This window comes from Hyla sarda, chromosome 5 (assembly GCF_029499605.1).
Source record: "Hyla sarda isolate aHylSar1 chromosome 5, aHylSar1.hap1, whole genome shotgun sequence".
Classification (NCBI taxonomy): domain Eukaryota; kingdom Metazoa; phylum Chordata; class Amphibia; order Anura; family Hylidae; genus Hyla; species Hyla sarda.
Genome location: NC_079193.1, coordinates 341,476,905 through 341,504,069, shown reverse-complemented (window position 1 = coordinate 341,504,069; position 27,165 = coordinate 341,476,905). Strand labels below are relative to the sequence as shown.

Genomic DNA, 27,165 nt, shown 5'->3' with positions numbered 1-27,165 from the left:
CACACTGCGGAATACTGCTTAGTAATATTTTTGGTCAAAAATTCCCGTGCAGCAGAACCTTTTTGCTGGCAATGGGAATCCGCTACACAGTGCACACTATGGAATTTCAGCAGCAGATAGTCTTGTCTATTCTTTAGGCGGAATCTTCTCTGCAGATACTGCTGTTTGCCCTCATTCCGAATCTCTGGCCCGTTTTGGCCGTCTGGAAATTCTGTTGTGTGAACCTAGCCTTAAAAAAAATGCTTTACAAAATAGAAAACCATAGACATGCGATACCGCCACGAGCTGGACAATCTGACGAACTCAGCCCTGCTACATCACACAACTATTCTTTTCCGAATTGGAAGCCATAACAGTGGGACCAGACACGCACACGATGATCTGTGATCTCAGTCGCTCCCAGTGTCATCGCGATCATCACTGTTATCTTTCCGAATCCGAATTGATGGGCATAGATAGCACCCAGTTCACAATTAGAGGTTGAGCCCACTCCTTCTTTATTACAATTTTTCCGAATATCAGCTCCGAGCTAAGAAAATAAAAAACCTTTCCTTGCCGAGCAGTTCTCACGTCTGCGAGGCCCCGGTTCCTTATTCCTGCATCCAGCTCCGTCGCCACCTCAATCACATGCGTTGTTTCTCATTTAAATGAACAGTTGGATTCCTTTATTTCTTACAAGTGCTGGATTTGCCTTATCGCCCTCGTTCCTTTGGGGGTTGCCAATTGGTTTTATCCACGGATGTATCATTCCTCATGCCTCCTTTTTTTTTTTTTTCTTTACAAAGAAAAAGAACCACTTCGTCAACAAGCCTCTCCGGAGTGGAAGATTAAAAACCTAGACATCACCTACCTTGCAGCGCTACTCCCAACTGGGTTGTGTAAAACTCAATTAAACTTGTCCCCATTGAATACTGCATTACAGTACATTAAACAGAAAATTCTTCAAGCGTGATGACAAAGCTTGAAACCTTGCCTCAAAGCTGCTCCTTGTAGCTTTTCTTTAACATTTCTGTCTTTATGGTTTTGGTCTCCCGTCGATACAACTTTAGTCCAGCTAGGAGAAATCACAGTGCCCCACAGGTATTAAAAGAAACCGGAAAATATACACTGGATGCTGCTTTTTTTTTTTTTTTTTTGGAGCTGCCTCTAATGAAATATTTTTTTCCCCGACACACGAGAGGATATATAGATACGGATAGGCAAAAAAATTTATACTGGCGTCCGCGGATAGGCAAAACATTAATACCGGCATCTGCAGATTTATTTACAATCACTATTGTATTATTGGGAGCAGCTCCCTATTGGTCTGCTTGGGTTTTGATGACCCCTCTGAATGGGCTATATCAACTTGTACGCTTTATTCGTTTGTTTGTTTGTTTATTTATATGTATTTATAAAAAAAATCGTTTTTCAAAAATGTTATTATATCGTAATACCATTTTTTTTAAATAAAAAAAGAAAGAAATAAAGCGTAAAGTTAGATTTTTTTTCCGAAACAAAACCCTTCCATCTTTTAATATTATACAATGTATTATAAACTGAACCCTTTAAGGCAGTGTTTCACAACCAGGATGCCTCTGGCTGTTGCAAAACTACAACTCCCAGCATACCCGGACAGCCGTTGGCTGTCCGGGCATGCTGGGAGTTGTAATTTTTGCAACAGCTTGGGGCACCCTGGTTGGAAAACGTTGCCTTAAATGGGCACTTTTAGATTAAAAAATGTTTTCTATGTCATACATCTTGGTAAAACATTAACCTTTCTAATATATGTCATATGAAAATTGTAATTTGTTTTTATAGAAATCGTGGCTTAGAAAAAAAGACCACTAGAGGGTCCACATACCATCCAGAACATAATCCTGACTGGCTGCTGCATCATCTTTGTCCGAGGTATGGATAAATTCTAGGAAGTGAGGGTTGGACTAGCACTCCTCTGTGCTCACTCCTGTCCTATCTATCAGACTGCAGCATGAAAACAGAGAGGAGGGGGATTACAGAACAGCCTGCAGTGATTGGATGAAGAGACCCAGCACAGCACAGCAGACTCAGGGAGGGAGATAAGTCATGCACTGTGAGGACACACCCTCTTCAGAGCACAGAATGGCAAACCAAGTGAAGGTATTTGTGAGGGAAATATAGGTGCTGGACTAGTAAAACTTATATTTACATGATCAGGATTAGGTACTGAGTAACATATACCTGGGATATGACAGGTACTCCTTGAAGGAGATCTGCAGTCTAAATACACATATCCCCTATCCACAGGATAGGGGATAGGTGTTTGATCGTAGGGGGTCCAACCTCTGGGTTCCCCCACGATCTCCTGCCATGGCCTACTAACGCCTCCTCCATGTAGTTCTATGGGAGAGGAGTGGATGCAGTGTTCGTGCATCAACGTCTCCCACATAGAGCTATGTGTGTAGGGGGTGTACCATTGACCTCAGTGAGGTCGACGCTACAAGCATTAGCCGCAGCACGGGACGGCAATGCCAGGGCCCCATTTGGGAGATCGCGGGGGGAGTTGCGGCTTCCGGCAGCGCTGGAGGCTCTCATCCTAACGCCTCACGACCACGGCGACGGGAGATCGTGATGTCACGACTCCGCCCCGTGTGATGTCACGCCCCGCCCCCTCAATGCAAGTCTATGGGAGGAGTCGTGACATCACAATCTCACGTCACCGTGGTCGGGAGCCGAAGCCTCCAGTGTTTCCGGTGAGTGCTGCAGCCGGGATCCCGGGAGTCCCCAGCGGCGGGACCCCCTCGATCTGAAATCTTATACCCTATCCTTTGGATAGGGGATAAGATGACTAGGGGTGGAGTACCCCTTTAAGGACTCTAGTTTGGTTGATGAATAGAGTGGTGTGGAGCAGCCAGCAATTGTTGAGGGAGAAGCGCCAGCACAGAGAGTGGCTACAAGCTCTGAAATGTGACTGAACCTTGCGGGCCTTGAGTTTGACATGTGTGCATTACACACTTATTCACTTGCTGCAAAATTATCAGAGAGGTCCTTCAATGAGAATTGGGCTCAAACTCAATCCAATTTCATGGGCAAATACTAAGTTGAATTTCAAAGTTTACATCAAGAAATACCCATCTGATAAGACTATCCTTTACATAGACAAAGTAGCCCACAGAGATTTCGGGAGGACATCAGGCCAGTAGGGATAGAGCATTAGACAGTCATAAGCAATTACTTATTCTTTGCCCCAAAAGTCCTGTATCTTAAGGACTACTAAATGAAACTGAGCCATAGGATATGGTTAATGTAGTCAAAGAAGTACGAATCAATCTTTTTTTTTGGCTTATAGCTTGGTGATATAGTAGATATTAGACAGAAATTAAAGGATTTATGAGCCTCTGAGGATTTTCAAAGTTTTTTTCATTTCAAGTACTAACAGAGGCAAGGAATAATTTATAGGACTGGAGCAGATTCACCCTCACAGTAACTTGTCTAGTTATTAGGGAAAGTCTAATGATAATATTGGCTTCATAATGATATCAGTCACTTTGGGAATGGTCTGTATAATGGACTGTGGGAATAGACGGCCACAAAACCATATATTCTTCCAATATAAATTACTTCTCTGGTAATGTTGTGCAAACCAATTTGCTGGTTTACAAAGCAGCAGAATTTCATCCAGTGAGATCTTCCTAGAAGATAATTTAAGATATAGATCTATCATGCTAATATGAACCATGGAAACAACATTTACTTCTCCTGAGTGACAACATACACAAGCTCGACCAACCTTACTACTGTAAGTCACTGAGCTCTTGAGTAACCCTGTTGGGAACCATCTGCCAGATGGTTAAACTGGGTAAAGGGGTTGTCCAATTTAGAAAACCCATTTTTCATACCCTCTATTAGGGAATTCTGAGTAAATAGGGGGGGTCCAGAGGATATTCATGTTTTGGCTAAAGTAGGGGGAATGGTCACATAGAACGTCTCTCACTTTGAAGGATTTGTCCACCCCTGCATTACACAGGCAACTCACAATTAAGTATACACCATGTAATGTTGATATCCCCTCTGGGAGCGCTGCAGGCAAACAGTGCAATTACTGCCAGGGTTCTCCACAGATTATAGTTGATAGCTGGGGATCCTGGCAGAAAGAAACTATTCTGGACAGCTTATTGCCAAAGAACCCTTCTAAGGCCTCTTTCATGTTGCCGTTTAGCCCCAATATATGCAGCTCCATCGGCCAGTCCATTGGAAACATGGGAGTTTAGCGGAGAAACAAAAAAAAGTGCTTGCACCTGACCCATTTTGGGGCAAAAAAAGAGCTGAATTGGACAGCACAATAGCAATGTGAACATAACCTAAGGAGAATGTATTTCCAAATACCTATAGGGAAGGGTCACATGGGTTAACATTGACCTTTCTGTCGGCTGATTAAAGAACATTCGTCACAAATTCTATTTTTAGCTCTGTATGTCCAGTCAGGGACCCATTCAGGTTACACTATCACTGACAAGTAGACACACTAGTGTCCCTTAGCTAACTTTACCAGAAAAATCCAATCTATTACATTGAGCTAAAAACATTCATTTATTAATTCCTTTAAAATTCCCATAGTAGTCAAAAAATTGAAAAATAATATCAAGATAATGCACAGAACATAAATAGTTAAATTCTCATAAGATGAACACTTGTATATCCCAAGGCGTTTCCCCGTGTTCCTTATAACATCCCCTGATGAACTGCTGTATATTATAAGGTAGACGGGGAAACGCGTTGGGATATACAGGTGTTCATCATAGGAGAATTTAATTATTTATGTTCTGTGCATTATCTTGATATTCTTTTTCTATTTTTGACCCATTCAGGTTATTTTGATTCAATAGAAAGAACTTTATGTAGCACAGATTTTTTTTTTACTTAATTTTCAATTAATGGAAGTTTTCTTATCCCTAAAAGCCAAATGGAAGGGGCTGGAAGAGTTGCATGCAACTGTTTTCAATACAAATATTTATAAGTGAAGGGGATTTAGAAAGAGTCTTTCTCAGCCCTATCATCACATTTTATTCTATAATTTCTAAAACATTTAAGACAAGACAAATGACCACAAAACTACTGCCATGGGTGCCATTCAGGAAATACAGCCTCTACTAGAAAAGCTAGGGTAGTACTGGAAGCTCTGCACTGTGTACTGTCTGCCACCCAGCTTTCCCAGTCTCCTGAAGAGAATATTTGTGTGATAAGGCAGCCATACTGTCAGTGCCATATGCATACTACGTGCCACCCAGCTTTCACAGTCTTTAAAAACCCTAGCAGTGATAGGCTGCTCATCCTCCCTTCACCCCTCACTGCAGCAACCCCCTCCCCCCCCCCCGACTAACCTGTCTTCTTTTCCCAGCCCCCACACTAACTATTCTCTACATACTTTACCATGACATTGGCCCTGCATCAGGATGTTTAAAACTCCTAGGAAATCTCAGCAGCCTGAGAGCCTGAGAAGTCCCATAGACTTGCATAGACTCCGCTGTTTTTATCTCGACTGCAGAAATTGTTGATATCTGGACATCTCTATATATATATATATATATATATATATATATATATATATTCTACTTCTACTCAGTCCTCTCATATGATACATCCATCTTACTGTATCATCACTGTATGCAGCCTTACCCTGGGGTACATGAACGCTCTGGTTTTTCGGCAGCAATGATGTCACTCACCGATCACTTGCTCTGCTCTCTGTTCACATTATGCAGTTATTTTTTGTTCCCGGCCCATGTAATTCCTTATCCTGGCTGAGCCCCAGTTCTCTCCCCTTACGTCTCAAGCACATCCGTTCCAACATTTCTGAATATTTTCTCCAGCTCGCAGATCGGCCACATTAGTTCATCATAGTTTGTGAGTTGAAGGTTAGGGCATTGCAGTCAATTCCTGTTGCTGACTGATGCTTGTTTTTTGTCAAGATTATTTTATTTATTTATTTTTTCTTCCTGCCGTAATGTAATAGTTTTGTCTGTGAAACACTGAGAGCATATAACTGCATGGACGTAGCAATTTATCCATATCTATATATATCATCTCAGGGATCAATGTGCGGCATTTACTAAGCTGTGTGTGATTTCGTTCATTTTTTTGTTCTTTTTTTTTTTTTTTTTTTTGCATGACTCTGACAAATTTATTACATGATCGCAGGGCATTTGATACATTTTGTGCAGGTCACATTTTCAGAAATTTAACTTTTCACATACACCAAAAAGCTACGCTAGGTCTGGGCAGGTGTAGAATGGTGCCTTATTGGGGGGTTTTGTGACTTTTTTGCGAAAGTCGTAGTTGATAAATTCATTACCACTGCACAAGACTAACCATTGACTTCTGGCCTGTACGCTCATTTTATCAAAAAAGGTGTAAATCAAAAAGGCGCAAAAAATAGCCTGAGGCGCAGCGCTGCACTTAAATAGAGACAAATCTACACACACAAACAGCTCTAAAGACAATGATAAATGCCCCCAAATGTCCTTTATAAATGACTGTATCAATAAGGGTGCGTTCACACGTCGGAATTCTCGCGGATGAATTCCGCGAGCGGAGCTTCCACCTGGCGGCCGCCACCGAAAGTACTTCGGCGCTAGGGCCACAGGGCACTGAGCCGTCACCATTGACGGCTATGCAGTGCTCACGGAATCCGCGCAAAGAATGAACATGTTCTTTCTTTGCGCGGAACACTTTCAGCGGCGGAAATGTCCGCCGCTGAAATTCCGCAGTGTGAACGGGTCTCGCGGAAACCCGTTCACACTAATGTTAAAGTTCACACCGCGGAATTCCTGCTGACTGCAGCAAACGGCTGAGCGAGGGTTAGATCTGGGAAATCTATGAAGTCTGCAAAAGAGAGATCATTTTGGAGTTCAGTTTCGGAAACACAAGGAAATTTTTTTTTAACAGTTTTGGAAGATTTGCGTTCTCAAAATGTTCAAAAAAATTCCTGTATTCTTTATCAACTGCAGGGATGTCAATACAGTGACCCCCCGACCTACGATCATTTCAACATATGATCACTCTCAGAGGCCATCGCATGTTGAAGGCAGCATCAACATACAATGTTTTTTATGTCGGGGCCATCGCATAAACGGCTATCCGGCAGCGCAGACTGCTTCAGCTGCCACCGGATAGCCGTTTTCCGGTGCCCCGTGTGGTCCGCTGACGATCACTTACCTGTCCTCGGGGCTCCAGCGCGTCCTCTTCGGGATCCCCTGCATCGTTGGTGCTCTCCATCATCGTCATCACGTCGCTGCGCTTGCCGTCCCGTCATCCAATAGGAGCGGCGTGCGTAGCGACGTGATGGCGGTGACAGAGAGTGGCGACGGAGAGCGAGGATGTCGGGGAAGCAGAGGCCTTGCCAGGGCATCGGGGACACCCCGGGGACACGGCGACAGCGATGGAAGGCGACATCCACGGCAGTGGTGACGAGCGGTGACGGTCCGGAGCGGCGGGGACACGAGTATAACCTCCAATACCAGTGGTCTTCAACCTGCGGACCTCCAGATGTTGCAAAACTACAACTCCCAGCATGCCCGGACAGCCGTTGGCTGTCCGGGCATGCTGGGTGTTGTAGTTTTGCAACATCTGGAGGTCCGCAGGTTGTAGACCAATGTCCTATACTTTACATTGCACGGATCCCTCAACATACGATGGTTTCAACAAACGATGGTCCCTTTGGAATGGAGTACGTTGAGGGACCACTGTATATGGTAGTCCTGTTTCCCAACCAGGATGCCTCCAGCTGTTGCAAAACTACAACCCTCAGCATAACCGGACAAGCATGACAGCCCCATTAACAACTGATTGTGGGGGAGTTGAGCTCCCACTGATCTAACTTTAATGGCCTACTCTGAAAATAGGCAATCCATTTTATAAGGCTGAATAATCCCTTTATTTTCCCTACTCCATAATTATTGTCCCCCATGTGTTACTCTGCAGAATGCGGGTGTAAAGTCTAAACATTTTAGGGATCTTGTGATGGCACTTGTTGTGTATGCCACTCCTAAAGATTGGGCACATTGTAATGCTGCCCAGTGGGTTGCCTTATTCACAATTCCCAGTTCATATCCAATTGTCTATAAAACTGGATAATTTCCCGAATTATCCCCAATCTACAGAATAGGGTATAACTACCTGGGGGTTCCCTGGCCTCAAGAACAGGAAACTGAGTCTCAGTATGGAACAGCAGGTCATGCATGCACATAACCACTCCATTTATTCTCTATGGGAACCACAAAGACAGCTGAGTGCAGTACTAAACTATCTCGGGACGCTCCCATAGAGAATGGATAAAGGGGTTATCCAGGAAAAAACTTTTTCATATATATCAACTGGCTCCAGAAAGTTAAACAGATTTGTAAATTACTTCTATTAAAAAATCTTAATCCTTTCAGTACTTATGAGCTTCTGAAGTTAAGGTTGTTCTTTTCTGTCTAAGTGCTCTCTGATGACACGTGTCTCGGGAAATGCCCAGTTTAGAAGAGGTTTGCTATGGGGGATTTGCTTCTAAGCTGGGCGTTTCCTGAGACACGTGTCATCAGAGAGCACTTAGACAGAAAAGAACAACCTTAACTTCAGAAGCTCATAAGTACTGAAAGGATTAAGATTTTTTAATAGAAGTAATTTACAAATCTGTTTAACTTTCTGGAGCCAGTTGATATATATAAAAAAAAAGTTTTTTCCTGGATAACCTTTTTAATGGCACATTAGTGACCCGCTTCTCCATTCTAATCAATGATTCCCTGTACTTGATATCGCAGGGGGCCCCAGGTGTTCAGACCCTAACACCCAATCCCCTTCTCCTTTCCATGCAATCAGTTAGTTATCCCCTAGCCCGTGGATTGGTGACAACTTTGCAAGTTGGGATGGGAAAACTCCATAAAGAGTGCGTAGTTTTGCTGCAGATTTGCTGATGATGATTTTGCTGCCCATTGACTTCAATGGATGGCAAAATCTGCGACATCAATTCTGCAGATCTGCAGCAGAAAATATACATGTGTGAATGCACCATAAAGGGTTATTCAGGGATTTTTTATTTGATGCTATAGGGGTTGTATAGTTAATCTAGTTCATAATATAGTGTCTGTACCTGTGTTTGTTGGTGATCTCGCAATTCTTATGTGATCTTTGCCCCTGTGTTCATTTTTAGCAGCATACAAATGTAGTGTTGTCTCAGCTTTTCCCAGGTTGTATTGCAGCCCAAAACTTTACATCACTAGTCAGTTGTTGAAAGGGACCCTGTCTGCTTCAATGGGTGGAGCAACCGCTGGGTGGGAGGAATATAATTCTCCACAGGGCTGTAGGGAATTTTAGTTTCAAGCACAGCACACATGAAAGGGAGCCTAGATGTGCTGCAATGGGTGGGGTGACTGATGTGTGGGAGGGAGAAAAGGGACCTCACACTTACAAACAAGGGATCCTGGGACTTATAGTTGGAGGGAGGAAACTCCAACAGGAATGAGCTATTTCACAACAAGAAACAGCAGTGTGATGGGGGACTCATATCATAGCCACTTAGGCCCAAGCCAAGCACAGATCCTTCCTACACATCTCCATTACTGTCTGGCAGGTAATTACTAAAGTCACGTTATGTTGGATAATACCATTAAAGAGTACCTCTCATGATCTTGTTAAATGTTATAATCCAGCGCAGTTCACTGCCCCCATCATGATAAACCGTCCCTGCCTTTATTTTTATATTTTTTTAGTTTTCTACCTTTTTATTGCTCTGTATTTTCTGCTCAGTCTCAGTCAGATTCACAGCCTAGGAAGGGGCGTTCCCCAGCAGGCGTGACATCATCTGAAGCCATACAGGGAGAACTTCACTCTGCTACACACAGCCCAGAGCAATTCAGTGTGAGATGAGCTATGATTGGCTAAGACTGCACACACACCTCCTCAGCGCTCCAGACTGCATTTCCTGATTTTGGATTTTGGACTGCCAGGCTTATTAAATCATCCCCCCTACTGTACTTTATGTCATGTTTGGAATCAGTCTACAGTATTTTCACAGCTATATCCAAAAGACGAGATTGGAGACACTTGTTACAAAAATAAAATATAAAATTTTATTGTTATACATTAAAATTAATGTTAACATACAGTATTTAATTCAGGGGAATACAAAATGTCCACTAAGTGGAGAGAATATAGGCATCGCTCCAGAACAGACTCACAACAATGGAAGTTAAGCATATAACAGGGAAGTATCCACATGTATATGTACTCTATAAATAATAGACACCATGGATTCCTCCCATAAATGGTACAAAGTAAGCTCACATGAGGAATACATACATACATACCCAATAGTAAGTGCAATAAACATGGAGGTCTGCTGGAGCGATGCATATTTTCTGTGGAAACCATAGTAAATATGTTGGGATTTTTCAAAACTGTCGAGGCGACGCCCCGTTTGTCAGGACCATGCCCACTTTATCCCATGACCCCGCCCCTTTTCGGGTTTTTCTTGTAAAATGGAGGGTTTTGTTTTTGTTGTTCACAAAAAAAGTAAGGTATCAGCTCACCACTTGTAGTATCACGTGTTCCCGATGTAATCACACAATACACCTCTCCAGCGGGAGCTTCGGACGGATCTCAGGGGCCGAGTCCCCAGGTGAGACAATTGGAGCAAAAGGAAGAGGTTGCCGACTCCCAGACTGGGTAAAAAATATAGCTTTATTGTATCACATCTTAAAATCCAGTGCACAGAAGATGAATAAAAACATGAGAGAAGAGCAAGACACAAACGTACTGACGCGTTTCGACTTAACTGTAAGTCTTAGTCATGACTAAGGCTTACAGTTAACTTGAAACGCGTCGGTGCGTTTGTGTCTTGCTCTTCTCTCATGTTTTTATTCATCTTCTGTGCACTGGATTTTAAAATGTCATACAATAAAGCTATATTTTATACCCAGTCTGGGAGCCGGCAACCTCTTCCTTTTTTTGGTCGCAAATTGTGTCGCAAGGGACGTGCGACACAATTTGGGCGCAAAACCCAACAAAAAAGAGTGGGGATCACGTTAGTAAATAAACCCCAATAGGTTTAATTCTATTATGCACATGCTGATAATATTTGGTATATAGCTATTTTTTTGCTGTTGTAGTAGTATTTTCACAGCCTGCAGTATATTATGGACTCATTTGCAGCCATATTATAGGATTTCACAAACTCAACTCACAGCATCATAGGTTCTTATGTAAATTTTGGTAATTAAACCAATAGCTGAGCCATAATACAGGCCCCATTAAGATGCACTAATACAACTCTGGCTTGAAGGTGCATAGGACACAGGCAATAAACATGGTCATGTAAGATCAGCAGATCTGTTAGTAAAAACAAAACCAAAAAATGGAGAAGAAAAAAGAAGAAAAGAGAAAACGCTGAGAATAAACTGCAAACTATTTACTTCATCCCAATATAAAATACATAAATTACAGGGTTAACTCTGCACTCTGAAGTCATTTTCGGGTTAGTATTAAGCAGAAATGTTACAATCTTTAGTATAAGCATTTCGACTTTTTTTTTTTTTTTTTATCATTTTCATGAAAAGAAATAAAAAAATTCAAAGATAAGTCTTAATTTTCCAGAAATAAGGCTTTTTGCTAGCGTGAAACTTCAATCCACGAAGGGTGCGTATAAGAAAGCTGTAGATTTAAGACTTGTCCACCATGATCAAACTGGATTTATGGCGCATCATAACTCCCCAGACACCATCCTGCAGCTTATTAATTTAATAGACTCCTGTCCATTCCGTGATGTTCTTGCCATGACAGTTTCTTCAGATAAGGCAAAAGGCTTCTGACAGCTAAGAGAACATATATATATTTCTCTGTTTTCCTTCAAGCAGGAATTGTAATGTCTTGTGCTCAGACTTCATTTCTGCTTTTGGGAATATGACAAAAATAAAAATTTTGCCAAGTCTAACTATACGGACATAAGATCCCTGATAGATATTATACTACTGAGCACCTGCATATACAGCAACTCCGTCATACACCTTTATGAATGGCATTGCTCTCGTATTGAGTTGGTTTGAGACTTGGTATTATGGCACTATATGGCAATGTTCTTTGGCTTTTGTATATCTTTGTCATTTATGTAGTTTGTGGTGGTGTTACTATATATAATTGTATTGTTAAAGGGGTTATCCAGGAAAAAACTTATTTTTTATATATATCAACTGGCTCCAGAAAGTTGAACAGATTTGTAAGTTACTTCTATTAAAAAATGTTAATCCTTTCAGTACTTATGAGCTTCTGAAGTTAAAGGGGTACTCCGGTGAAAACCTTTTTTCTTTTAAATCAACTGGTGGCAGAAAGTTAAACATATTTGTAAATTACTTCAATAAAAAAATCTGAATCCTTCCAGTACTTATTAGCTGCTGAATGCTACAGAGGAAATTCCTTTCTTTTTGGAACACTGACGACATCACGAGCACAGTGCTCTCTGCTGACATCTCTGTCCATTTTAGGAACCATGCATAGCAGATGTATGCTAAGGGCAGCATGGTGGCTCAGTGGTTAGCACTGCTGCTTTGCAGAGCTGGTGGCTTGGGTTCAAATCCCTCTAAGGATAACAATAAATAAAGCATTATTATTATTATTATTATTATTATTATAACGTCAGCAGAGAGAACTGTGCTCGTGATGTTATCAGAGAGCATTCCAAAAAGAAAAGAATTTCCTCTGTAGTATTCAGCAGCTAATAAGTACAGGAAGGATTACGATTTTTTAATAGAAGTAATTTACAAATATGTTTAACTTTTTGCCACCAGTTGATTTAAAAAAAAAAAAAAAAAAGGTTTTCACCGGAGTACCCCTTTAAGGTTGTTCTTTTCTGTCTAAGTGCTCTGTGATGACACGTGTCTAGGGAAACGCCCAGTTTAGAAGCAAATTCCCATAGCAAACCTCTTCTAAACTCGGCATTTCCCGAGACAGGTGTCATCAGAGAGCACTTAGACAGAAAAAAACAACTTTAACTTCAGAAGCTCATAAGTACTGAAAGAATTAAGATTTTTTAATAGAAGTAATTTACAAATCTGTTTAACTTTCTGGAGACAGTTGATATATATATAAAAGTTTTTTCTGGAATACCCCTGGCGTACTCCACCCCTAGACATCTTATCCCCTATCCAAAGGATAGGGGATAAGATGTCTGATCGCGGGGGTCCCACCGCAATATAGCATGTTGCATATAGCATATTGTGGGGGTCCCCAGTGGCGGGATCCCAGCGATCAGACATCTCATCCCCTATCCTTTGGATAGGGGATAAGATGTCTAGGGGTGGAGTACCCCTTTAAGCACTATTTGGTATTGTTTTTTTTTAGGCACAATAATGTTATTTTCCTGAGCACTGTATAGTGATTTGATGTTTAGTATAGTAGGACTGCTGCCAACTGTATTATATGATATTATTTGGTCACTGGTTTACAGTACAGTGGTCCCTCAAGTTACAATATTAATTGGTTCCAGGACGACCATTGTATGTTGAAACCATTGCATGTTGATGCCATAACTCTATGGAATCCTGGTGATTGGTTCTGAAGTCACCAAAATGTCATCCAAAAATAGGAAAAAGTGATGATTAAAGAAAAATAAGTAGATGAGTAATACAGATAAAGCAAATCCTTACATATAAAAGTTAGAAAGAGCTGCTGGGAGCTGTAATCACTGTCTAGGTCAGAGTTTCCCAACCAGGGTGCCTCCAGCTGTTGCAAAACTACAACTCCCGGCATGCCCGGACAGCCGTTGGCTGTCCGGGCATGCTGGGAGTTGTAGTTTTGCAACAGCTGGAGGCACCCTGGTTTGGAAACAATTGTTTATGTAGAGGACAGGAGCTTCTTCAGGGTCCTATACAGTACACACAGTGTCCCAAATGGAGCCGCCCTTACTTGGTGTCCAAAAGAGCAGCTAACCCTGGCACAGGTAAAGAGTAGTACAGAACTTGTAGTTCCTCCCTGTACTGTAGGGGGCGCTACCAGACACCAGTCAGTGCATGCACTTCAGTAATAGAGGTGATTTTTCAGTGAATGCCCCTTCTGATTGGTCATTTCCTCCAATTGTGACACGTTTCACAGATCTGGACTGTCCGTACATTGTATGTTGAGTCTGGTTTCAAGTTACCATGGTCCAGAAAGGACCATTGTATGTTGAAACTATTGTACGTTGAGGCTATTGTAAGTTGAGGGATCACTGTATTTTTTGAGTACTATATTGTCGTATCACGTGGGCATGTAAAGTAGTATTATTTCGGTACTGTATGGTGATATTATGAGGGTGTGTAAAAAAATATTTTTGGAGCACTGTATAGCAGCATTATTTAGGTACTGTATGGTGATATTAGTTGGGCAAGTAGCATCATCCCCTTACTAATTTATACTTTGTAGTCATTTCTTGACTGGTCCATATACAATTTATCATTACATCCTGGTCCAGGTTTAATGTTTCTTTATGCAACATGTTGGATTTTCATCATAGCAATTTGAACTGTTTATGCCATTTTTATAGTATAAACATACAACTAAAGGTACTGTCTAGCAGTATCATTTGGAAACTGTGTAGTCAAATTATATAGGCATGTGAAGCAGTATTATTTGGGTACTCTAAAGCAATATTATTTAGACATATTAAAGGGGTATTCCAGGAAAAAACTTTTATATATATATATATATATATATATATATATATATATATATATCAACTGGTTCCAGAAAGTTAAACAGATTTGCAACTTACTTCTATTAAAAAATCTTAATCCTTTCAGTACTTATGAGCTTCTGAAGTTAAGGTTGTTCTTTTCTGTCTAAATCCTCTCTGATGACACCTGTCTCGGGAAACGCCCAGTTTAGAAGCAAATCCCCATAGCAAACCTCTTCTAAACTGGGCGGCTCCCGAGACACGTGTCGTCAGAGAGCACTTAGACAGAAAAGAACAACCTTAACTTCAGAAGCTCATAAGTACTGAAAGGATTAAGATAATAGGAGTAATTTACAAATCTGTTTAACTTTCTGGAGCCAGTTGATATATATAAAAACGTTTTTTTTCCTGGATAACCCCTTTAAGACATTACAATACAGTTATTTCCTGACTGTATGATTCTTCAGTGATTATAACAATATTTTTATATTTTAATATACTGTAGCTGGACAATCATCAGCTTTACCGCTTGTGTTATTAATTTATTTGTTTAGTTATTTATTTATACCTATTCTCCCTTTTTCTCTTTCCTATAAGAGTGAAAGAGATCCAACATGATTTGCTTGTGTTATCCTGGGACTGTGATTCAGACCCTACGGACACTATAGGCAGCATAGAAGTTAATATAAATACAGTGAAATCTCTCCTTAAGACCACCTCTTTGAGAAAACCGTCCCCTTTATCCAGACCAGATATTGTGTGATACATTTTCATAATATCACAGATAGCATTGCAGATGAACACAGATGAACAATTTTTAATGCAATTTTAGGTGGTCTCCTCAAAGGAGTTTTACTGTAGTGCCTGAATTCTAATATTGTTAAACAGTATTCCATCAGAAAACCGAAATATAGCAATGGAAATTAGCAACTAGGTTAGTGGTCATTCATCTAGGAGCCTTAACTATGTCAGAACAATATACAACTTGCTCTAAACATCATCTATCTATCTCATATCTATCTCATATCTATCTATCTCATATCTATCTATCTATCTCCTATCTATCTATCTATCTATCTCATATCTATCTCATATCTATCTATCTATCTATCTATCTCATATCTATCTATCTATCTATCTCATATCTATCTATCTATCTATCTCATATCTATCTATCTCATATCTATCTCATATCTATCTATCTATCTCATATCTATCTATCTATCTATCTATCTATCTCATGTGAATTGTATATATCTATATATCTATCTACACAAAAGATCTTTGTATTTATCTGTTTCAATAAATCCGTGTCTTTCTCTCATATCTATCTATCTATCTACAAAAACAAATGTGAACGGCAGCACACAAATTGTAATGAAGTAAGGTAGCTTTATTCCATTCCAAAAATAGCAACGTTTCAACCGCCCATGAGGCCTTAAGGCCGCATGGGCGGTTGGGACTTTGATATTTTTGGAATGGAATAAAGCTACCTTACTTCATTACAATTTGTGTGCTGCCGTTCACATTTGTTTTTGTGGATACCTGAAGGCTCCTGACCTGAGCTACAACACTGCTTGCACCAACTTTCTATTTGGACTTATGTGCCGCTCACCCTGGACTGTTATCAGCTTATATTTATCTATCTATCTATCTATCTATCTATCTATCTATCTCATATCTATCTATCTCATATCTATCTATCTCATATCTATCTATCTCATATCTATCTATCTATCTATCTGATATCTATCTCATATCTATCTATCTATCTATCTATCTCATATCTATCTATCTGTCTATTTATCTATCTATCTCACATCTATCTATCTGTCTATTTATCTATCTATCTCACATCTATCTATCTGTCTATTTATCTATCTACATATCTATCTATCAGTCTATCTATCTATCTCAGATCTATCTATCTTTCTATCTCATATCTATCTATCGATCTATCTATCTATCTCATATCTATCTATCTATCTCACATCTATCCATCTGTCTATTTATCTATCTATCTCACATCTATCTATCTACATATCTATCCATCTGTCTATATATCTATCTATCTAAGATCTATCTATATTTCTATCTCATATCTATCTATCTATCTATCTATCTATCTCATATCTATCTATCTATCTCATATCTATCTCATATCTATCTATCTATCTCATATCTATCTAATATCTATCTATCTATCTATCTCATATCTATCTATATCTATCTATCTATCTCATATCTATCTATCTCATATCTATCTATCTCATATCTATCTATCTCATATCTATCTATCTCATATCTATCTCATATCTATCTATATCTATCTCATATCTATCTATCTATCTCATATCTATCTATATCAATCTATCTCATATCTATCTATCTAATATCTATCTATCTAATATCTATCTATCTCATATCTATCTATCTCATATCTATCTCATATCTATCTATCTCATATCTATCTCATATCTATCTATCTATCTATCTATATCTATCTATATCTATCTATCTCATATCTATCTATCTATCTATCTATATCTATCTATATATCTATCTATCTCATATCTATCTCATATCTATCTATCTATCTATCTATCTATCTCATATCTATCTCATATCTATCTCATATCTATCTCTTTCATATCTATCTATCTCATATCTATCTATCTATCTATCTACATTTACACACAGAGGATATGCATTAAAAATACCTCTTGACATTTCTCGGCAGCCCATTAATGATGACATTCTATAGGACAGCTTGACTTTCCCTCCCCCCTCCATAGATTGCCTGCCAATTACTATCCATTGGCGAAGGAGTCTGGAAATTTGGACGCGCTCTTTGAAGCCTATGTCATGTCCCCGGATTACTGCCGCTATTCAATTTGAAGCATCACCTATCTTCTGCAACATAATCGAATGGCCTCAGACATCTGGGAAACGTGTTGCTTCTTCTCCCAGCCCCGGCGTTATCCTGTGGTGCTCGGCAATCAATTACGGTTATACCGCCATCATTAATAATTTTCTTAATGAAAATGATTCTGTTGATCTCTGCTGTATTTTAATTATCAGAGTTAAGCATAATTACATTGCAGCTCTGAGCTGGCATGTACACTCCTTTAGGGCGCAATTTTGTTTTAACACACTGATAATGTAATTTTACATTGTGTCAGTTGTTTAGTTATTATCCAGTCGTACAATTCCGCTGTATTCCTGATAACAGATAATAACCTTAGTACCTACCATATCCTGAAGTCATTTAAAAAGCAATATTGGAATTTCTTAACTAGCTAACTTAATCGTCTTATGAATGTATAATTCCCATTGCTAAATATTTGTACCGACACCCTGTTTTAATAATGCCTCTAAACGCAGGTAACCATACATGTAATGAGAAGAACGAGATAATTACATTTCTTTGCACAAACACCTTTCTTCTTCAATAACAATGCGACATTGTGACCCTGGATATCTTTGGAAGAGACATTGAGGGAGATTTATCAAAACCTGTTGCCCAGTTGCCCATAGCAACCAATCAGATTTCTTCTTTCATTTTTAACAAGGCCTCTGCAAAATGAAAGAAGCGATCTGATTGGTTGCTATGGGCAACTGCACCACTCTTCCTCTACACAGGTTTTGATAAATCTCCCCCATTGGCTTTATTTACCGTGTTTTTCACCATATAAGACGCACTTTTTCTTCCCCAAAACTGGGGCGAAAAAGTCGGTGCGTCTTATACGGCGAACACACACCTATCGCGGCGGTCCCTGCGGCCATCAACGGCCGGGACTCGCGGCTAATACAGGACATCACCGATCGCGGTGATGCCCTGGATTAACCCTTCAGACGCGGCGATCAAAGCTGACAGCCGCGTCTGAAGGGAAAGTGACACTAACTCGGCTGTTCAGTCGGGCTGTTCGGGACCGCCGCGATTTCGCCGCCGCGGTCCCGAACAGCCCGACTGAATAGCCGGGTTAGTGCTTACAGGACACCGGGAGGGACTTTACCTGCCTCCTCGGTGTCTTCTCCGTTCAGGGATCCCCTGTATGGCCGGCGCTCTCCTTCCTCGTCATCACGTCGTCGCGGACGTGCGTCGGCGTGCGTAATGACGTGATGGCGGCGACGGAGAGCGAGGATACCCGGCCGGCAGCAGAGACGTTCCGGAGCGACAGGGACAGCGATGGAGCGACATCCAGGGCAGCGGTGAGGGACACGTGAGTATTACCTCCTATGCAGTGGTCTTCAATCTACAGACCTCCAGATGTTGCAAAACTACAACTCCCAGCATGCCCGGACAGCCAACGGCTGTCCGGGCATGCTGGGAGTTGTAGTTTTGCAACATCTGGAGGTCCGCAGGTTGAAGACCACTATTGGGTTCAAAATCTTTATTTTTTCTGATTCTGCACCTATAAATTGGGTGCGTCTTATACGCCGGTGCGTCCTATAGGGCGAAAAATACGGTGTATATATAGAGTCCACTCATGTAGTTCCTATGGGGTCCATGAAAAAAAAGGTCATAGCTCAGGCCAGAGTAGTGTTGCCACCTGGCCGGTATTTTACTGGCACAGCCGGTATTTTGATGACCCTGACGGTATTTTTATATAAAAAATGCCGGCAATGCAGTGGCCGGTATTTATCCAACCAATCCTCCAACTCCCGGAATGTTGCACCATATACTATATCAGTGTTTCCCAACCAGAGCGCCTCCAGCTGTTGCAAAACTACAACTCCCACCATGCCCGGACATGCAACTCCCAAATTTAATTTAAAAAAAAAAAGCGATCAGTAAGTCACATCAAAACAAAGATGGTTATGTTAAAGGGTTACTCCGCTCCTCAGCATCCGGAAATCAATGTTCCGAACGCTGGGTGCGGGCTTCCATGTTCACGCCCGCCGCCGCATGATGTCACGTCCCGCCCCGTGACGTCACGTCCCACCCCCTCAATGCAAGTCACGTCACGCCACCTTCCCATAGACTTTTATTGAGGGGCATGATGTGACGTCACGAGGGGGCGGGCGTGAACGCGGAAGCCCGCACCCAGCATTCGGAACATTGAGTTCTGGACACTAGGGAGTGGAGTAACCCTTTAAAAACTACAGATCGGGGCGCAAAAAATTAGCCCTCATGCAGCCCCGTATAAGGAGAAATAAAAAAAGTTATAGGGGTTAGAATAGGACAAAATTTCCCCCCGCATATGTGTATCCTGTGATGTCACGCATATATAATGAATTATGCAAATTAGCATGACCAGTATTTTTTTTACAAGAAAGGTGGCAACCTTAGGCCAGAGGCATCACTTGAAGCTAATGAGCCTTAATGTAAACAGGACTTCCTGACATTTATAATGATAGCCTATCCCATGGAATCGGTGGCGGTCCAACTCACAGCACCATCAGCAATCAACCGGTTGATTTGATATAGAAGCTCATACTGTGCACTTCAATGGGATGAGTTGCAAAAGCCGATACCTAATGTGCAGAACTGTGTCTGGTAGGAAGTGAAGAGATCAAAGCCCTTGTACAAGTGCCACAGCCATTTTATTTAGCTGATCCGTGTGGTTGCCAGAAGTTGGATCCCCACTAATGATGAAAGGCCATTGTGGCATGAAGCAGTGAGGGCCATGTGTTGACTTCGCTATGGAGCCCTCTCTGCTCTATGCTTGCCCTCCTGGATTTTCTGCTTTTCTTTTGAAGTTCATTATGAATAAAAGTGAAAGAGGTTTAGTTTCTCTGCTTGCTGTCAGTGAACGGGAATTTTCCTGTTTGTAATTAGAGGCTGAAGGCCAAGCATTTACAATAAAAATCTTTACTGTTTAGACCAGTGTTTCCCAACCAGGGTGCTTCCAGCTATTGTAAAACTGCAACTCCCAGCATGCCCGGATATGTCTGGATATGCTGGGAGTTGTAGTTTTGCAACAGCTGGAGGTATGCTGGTTGGGAAACACTGGTCTAGACACTCCTTTACACTGATACATTTTCTACAGATATCTTAGCCAGAGTTATAGCCAGGGTTAAAAAACAAGTTAATTTTTATTGGGCCGTATCTAAGCACCCAGGCCAAGGCGGAGTAACGTTTAGGACCGCCCCTGAGGAATCCAGCACTGGAGTCCCATGCCCCATCAGCCTGCCCTAGCTATGTCGCTGCTCTCAGCTGTTAACCGTAGTTTTTTCTGTGTCGGATACTCACTATTCAATGTTATTAAATTATTAATAATGTATCTTCTGGCAACCTTTAAATAAAACATTTGACCACTTTCATGTAACGTATTAATTTATTCTCATTAGTGGATCACCGACAGACGTGTATAGTCGTAGCAGCCAGTACGCATATTATACCAATATTATGCCTGTCAATTAATGGAAACCAATAACCCCACAAAGATACAAGGCGGCAAAAAGTCATAATGACAGGGCGGTATGTTATTTATTTTTTTGTTTTTCTTTAGGTTGATGGATATTTTTGCACAATGCAGAAAATAATATAGATACACTTAGAAGGTCGCCAAGAAAAAGGGGACAGGATGACTGCAGGATCAGACTACACAGGGTTGGTTTGTAGTCGGTCACCATGGAGACATATAGGTCTTAGAAAGAAGTTCACAAAGGGGAACATTTATTCGCTTCTACTATTTTACTGTAATATGTACGGTCCACCAGGAACATTTCAGTCTAATATTTTTCATACAAGATAGAAAAGTAAAGACTGCTATGAGTAGGATACATTTCAGGGATAGGTCTCAGGCACATCTTGGGATATCTATAAGGGCTCATTTACACTACACAATCTCCGCCTGGAGATATATTGGGCGGATATTTCATCTGGAACGGGCACCGGCAAAACATGCTGGTGCTAGGACTGTTTGGCAATGCACCGTCTCAAAAGATGGCAATGCAGTTCATAGAAGATTCCACAGAAATAATGAAAATGTTGGTTCTTTCGGCGGAGACTAGGGTGCGGAATTTCCATGGCAAACGTCTACCACGTAAATTCTATAGTGTAAATGGTGCGGCAGAATCCCATTGACAAGAATGGGAGGCTGCGGTACTGTATTTTCCAAATCCTGTAGTGTGAATGGGGTCCGAAGAGAGTATTTCAATGTATACCACAGCATGCGCAAATATTTAATTGCCTAAACATAGTCTACTAGCCACTATATTCAGTCTATATCCCAAACGTTATATATTTAAAGTAGTCTACAGTCTAAAAAAAAGTTTACAATTTGGAAGTGAACCCAAGTATATCGCCACTGGTACGCTGTGGTAAACATTTAAAGATCTTTTGGCCGGCATCCCGATGTTTACCTTGGTCATGGACCCAAAATTGGGGCCTGATGTTGATGTTGATATAATATATATATATATATATATATATATATATATATATATATAATGTATAATTTATTATTTATTTATTTTATACCCTCAGACAACTTTTCTACATTTTCACAATACTGAGGCAGTAGACACCTGCCCATTTGGTGGAGAGGACCAAAAATTTTCACATATATGTTCTTCTACCTTCTGCAGAACGTTAGACCAAAAGGAACAGATTAGACCAGTGTTCCCCAACCGGGATGCCTCCGGCTGTTGCAAATCTACAACTCCCAGCATGCCCGGACAGCCTATCTTTCGTCTATCTTTCATAAATTGGGTTCATTTTTGAGCGAATTTGCACCTTCCTTTCACGTCGGACATAAATGGCAAGAGCTGGCTGTCTCCAATTTCAATTTTTTGGTTGTCTATATTTCCCAACCGGGGTGGCTCCGGCTGTTGCAAAACTTCAACTCTCAGCATGCTGGGAGTTGTAGTTTTGCAACAGCTAGAGGATCAAGTCTAGGCCCCTGAAGATGTCTGCAAAGAATTTCTTGAATATTTCGAGCCCTAGTCATTGATATTCAGACAAGGACGGCTCTTCCAGACCTATGCACTGATGGAAGGGCACACATCCAGCAAATACGGGGTTAACTCCGACTCTATGAAAAATAAGCTTTGTTTTTCCTAACTTGGGTCATCTAAGAGCAGAGAGCACTGAAGGAGATACACCGAGCCGTAATATCCGATCTGGACGCAGATAGCGCTCAGCCGACAGCTTTTTCTCCATTGTGCCCGTTTCCTACACAACAAATGTTGTGTTTTACAGAACCTGACATACGTTATTTAAATGCAAATTGATGCTGTGTATTTCATATATTTATTACTTCATTTGGCGCTTTTCAAAGGCCTGTGAAGGTTACAAAGAAATCCACTTCTGAGTGTGTAAAATGTAATGATTAAAAGAACAACTTGTAATTGTTTCGAGGAAGTTTTTTTTTTTCAAGAGTCTTTGATTTTGCGATTAATGTTTCGGATGTAAATAATTTCATATGAACGCCTGTTTGCTTAAGTTCTTGGGCTTATCTTTTTTATTTTTTTTTTTTTTATTTGCTTCCTTTATAACAGTCAGTAGGTTGCCTTGGCAAAAAAAAAACATATTTCATCTCTGTGCGCGCCTGTGTTTGGAAACCTAGAATGAACTGTGTGAAATTGTAATATGTTCTGTGAAATCTACAAAGACATCATCAAAGTCTCTTCAAGGCACAGCTAAGAGTTGTCTTGGTCGAGGATAGTTAATATTTACCATAAGTGAGCTGTGTGCTCCGCATTGTATGATCTTTCCTTATATTGTGATGTCTCTCCAGGAGTTAATTTATGGCGATATTAACGGGATAATTATATATTTGTATTACAATTTCAATACTTTATCATACTGTGCCTAACAGCATGCAATAGCATCAAAGGTAACAGGGGTGCACTTGAGGGCTGTAACATGGATGTTCCAAGGCTATGTGTGCCTTAAAGGGGTACTCCGCTGCTCAGCATATGGAACAAACTGTTCCGAACGCTGGAGACAGCGCCGGGAGCTCGTGATGCCATAGCCACGCCACCTCATGACGTCCACCCCACCCACTCACTGCAAGTCTATGGGTGGGTGCGTGACGGCTGTCTCGCCCCCTCCCATAGACTGGCAATGAGGGGGGGCGGGGCTTGATATCACAAGCTCCCGGCGCCGACTCCAGCATTCGGAACAGTTTGTTCCAAATGCTGAGCAGGGGGGGGTACCCCTTTAAGGCCCTCATACATATTAGAAAAAAAATGGCAGAACCAGGGGGAAAAGGTTCGAGATTTGAGAATGTAGAATTTTTACCTTTTTCTCAGTAAGTGACAGTGGCCTACCCTTTGGAGGGTTGGCTGTGCTGAAGGTTTATGTATATGGGAAGGAGAGGGGTAGCTTGTAGCTTCTGGGCCCTGATGCAAAATCTGATACAGGGCCCCATATGCCAAATATAACACTGGTCTCTTATGGGGCAGATATGTTTTGGGTCCCCCTTAGACCCCAGGGCCCGATGCAACTGCTAACTCCATAGCTACGCCCCTGATTGGAAGGTTTGGGAAATATAGATGTAATCGAGCAAGTGTTTGGCCAACAGCTATTTACGCTACCCTAAAGGGGTATTCCATTCTATAACACTTATCCCCTATATCTGTCAGCTCTGATAGACAATGTACAGATGGTACACATGTGCAACACACTGCTCCATAGTGATGGGGACTCAGGTCTGGCCCATGTGCATACTTGTGTTTACTAGAGAGGGATGTATTATCCGAAATAAAAAAACATTGCACTTGGTCCATTATGTTCTCTGAATCATTTGATTATGGTGCTTTGTAAAGATGAGTAGCATAGGCCATATTCGAATTTGCAATATTTCGTGAATATTTGGATGAATATTCGTCCTATCTTCGTGAATGTTCATTCTCTCTTTTTTTTTTCATGCGTAAATTCGTAATGAAATTCACATAGTGCACATGCGCAATAATGTCTTTCACCTAAAAGAAGGGAGTGATCAGTGTCCAGTCTGGAAGTGCCGATGATCGCATAAATATTCGCATAACTATTCGCATAAATATTCACATTAAAAAAAAATATTCTTCATTACGAATATATATCACTATATTCTAAATATTCGCGAAATGCCGACATTCGCGGTAAAAATAAACATTTTGAATATTCGCGCTCAACACTAGTGCTTTGTGGACTGACTATATAAATGCTGGTTTATATGTCCGCATGAACCCACAGGTGTAAAATAATCTGTGATATTTTGATGCAGATATTATATGTACACAAGTACTATATCCACTACATCTATTTACATCATCAGGTGCATATCCACGCTTGTATTGGATTTTGTATGTTAAACCTCTTTTTGGATGTTTTTAATAATGTTTTTGGAATAATAAGATTTATAACTTTTATAGTAGTGGAGATTGTGACTCAGTCTTTCCTATAAGTATACACGTTTTATACTCCCGATATATTTTTATATGACACCTTGGATACAGTAACTACAAGATGAGATATTTACGGAGTGAATTGGTTGTGTGTCCTTTGCAAAATGCAAAACCTGTAGCAAAGCACCTATCCACCTGCCATGTGTCATTTATAATGCAGTCATTTCCTTATATAGCAGACTATTATTGGCATCTTCAGACACCAGGGCCCAAGTATGACTACTACCGTTGTGCCTTCTATAACTATCCCTTAGCTCTTGTGGACAGGTTGTCCTAGACCATTCATTTGACTGGGGTGAAGTAATGTATCATATGTCTGTTCAGAGGGGGATCTCCACTACTTACCTACCTGCTACACCATCCTTAGTGCTGTTAAGAAGATCTCTGGCGAAAAACACAGGACAGGGGTTCAGTAGCTGATCACAGGGGGGGGTCCGACCGCTTGAGCTCCCCACGATCACCAGGAAGGAACCCGGTGCTCAGTGAGGAGGGCGTGCTACAGCGGGCATGCGCTCAATTCATTCCGATGAGAGCGCCAAAAAAAGACAGGGGTACAGCTCTCGGGCATCATCAGCGCTCCCATAGAAATGTATGGAGCGCGTGTCCTCGCTGAGAGAGCCGGGGTCCTGTCCCAGTGATAGTGGGGGGCCCCGGGGGTCAGATCCCTTACGATCAGCTACTAATCCCCTTTCCTGTGGATAGAAGATAAGTTAATTTCAGCTTAAAAGAGTACCTGTCACCAAACTAACCTTTTAATATATTGTTCCTTGTGTAATTATAAGACGCTTTGCTATTTACTTTCTGTTAAAATTCTCAACCTTTATGTGCTTTTAATGTGATTGAAAAAATGGCCACTAGGTGGCTCTGTTCTGTTCTTTGTGCAAGTCAAACAGTTAATTGGGTCTCCTCCCAGCCTGGCAAGAGACCAAACTCAGGAAGTGTATGCGGGGCATGGTGAGGCACACCTCTCTCAGGCTTCAGTGACATCATGCCTGCTGGGGAACGCCCACTTTCTCCTGCCGGGAGCACACACAATGTGAGCAAGGGGAAATGTATGATACACAGCTTTTTAAAGCTCGGAAATTTTTTTTAAGGGCAGAAGGGGTGTTAGGAGTAGTTAGGGAATATAATCTGAGTTAGTTTAGTAAATATGGTTTGATGACAGGTACTCTTTAATACTCCTTTAATACTAATTGGGGGTACAAAGTACATACAGATTAAATTTCCTATGAACGGCTCTATCAATGTCTGTTTTATGTACTGAAATAATGGCACTTCACAAAAAGATCTTCAGTGAGAGCCGGGATTAATGTGCACACACTTGGTGCTGGATGTGGCTATCGTGAGCCGGCAGCTTCTCCAGGTCCTCTCCTGACATTGTTTGAGGCCGATGTTTAAAGAGTCACTACAATTAGCTGCTGTTTGAAATAGCAAAACCTAATATTACAGGGACGTCTTCTGCAAATAGGTTATCGAAAGGAGCGATAGCCGTAAAGGGCAGAGAGTCCCTGCCTCAGTCACATCATACCTACTGTCATTGTGTATCCAAAGGAAGAGGCGTCTACAGCGATCACCGGACATTACATAAAACCAATAGATGAAAGGAAGACAGAAACCTGAATAGTATTCATTGTGCAATGCGTTTCAATCTTACATTGGGGTGTTTTTAATGCTTATGTATCTGAAGAAGACCCCAGTGCATGATATATCTCCTTTAAAGGGATACTCTGCTGGAAAAAAAAATGTTTAAATCAGCTGATGCCATAAAGTTAGACAGATTTTTAAATGACTTCTATTTAAAAATCTTAATCCTTCCAGTACTTATCAGCTGCTGTATTCTCCAATGGAAGTTGTTTAGTTCTTTTTAGTCTGGTCACAGTGCTCTCTGCTGACACCTCTGTCCAGAGCAGGAGAGGTCTGCTATGGGGATTTTCTCCTACTCTGGAAAGTTCCTGACATGGACAGAGGTGTCAGCAGAGAGCACTGTGGTCAGACTGGAAAGAACCACACCACTTCCTCTGGAGCATACAGCAGCTGATTAAGTATTTTAAATAGAAGTCATTTGCAAATCTGTTTAACTTTCTGGCACCAGTTGATTAAAAAAAATGTATTTAAAGGGGTACTCCGCCCCAGACATCTTATCCCCTATCCAAAATTTAGGGGATAAGATGTCTGATCTGTGCATG

General features: G+C 41.1%; 1 protein-coding gene and 1 long non-coding RNA gene across 9 annotated transcripts in view; one reads left to right on the top strand and one right to left on the bottom strand.

Annotated features, from left to right (window-relative positions):
• The window catches only part of LOC130274338 (uncharacterized), a 48,927-nt gene extending 46,815 nt beyond the window's left edge, over window positions 1-2,112 (top strand). The window contains exons 7-8 of the long non-coding RNA XR_008844328.1: window positions 1,801-1,890; window positions 1,962-2,112. This is a non-coding gene — a long non-coding RNA (uncharacterized LOC130274338). The remainder of the gene's footprint in view (window positions 1-1,800; window positions 1,891-1,961) is intronic.
• Window positions 1-27,165, bottom strand: part of ZFPM2 (zinc finger protein, FOG family member 2) — a 451,186-nt gene that overhangs the window by 145,049 nt on the left and 278,972 nt on the right. The gene's annotated exons all lie outside the window — the stretch shown is intronic.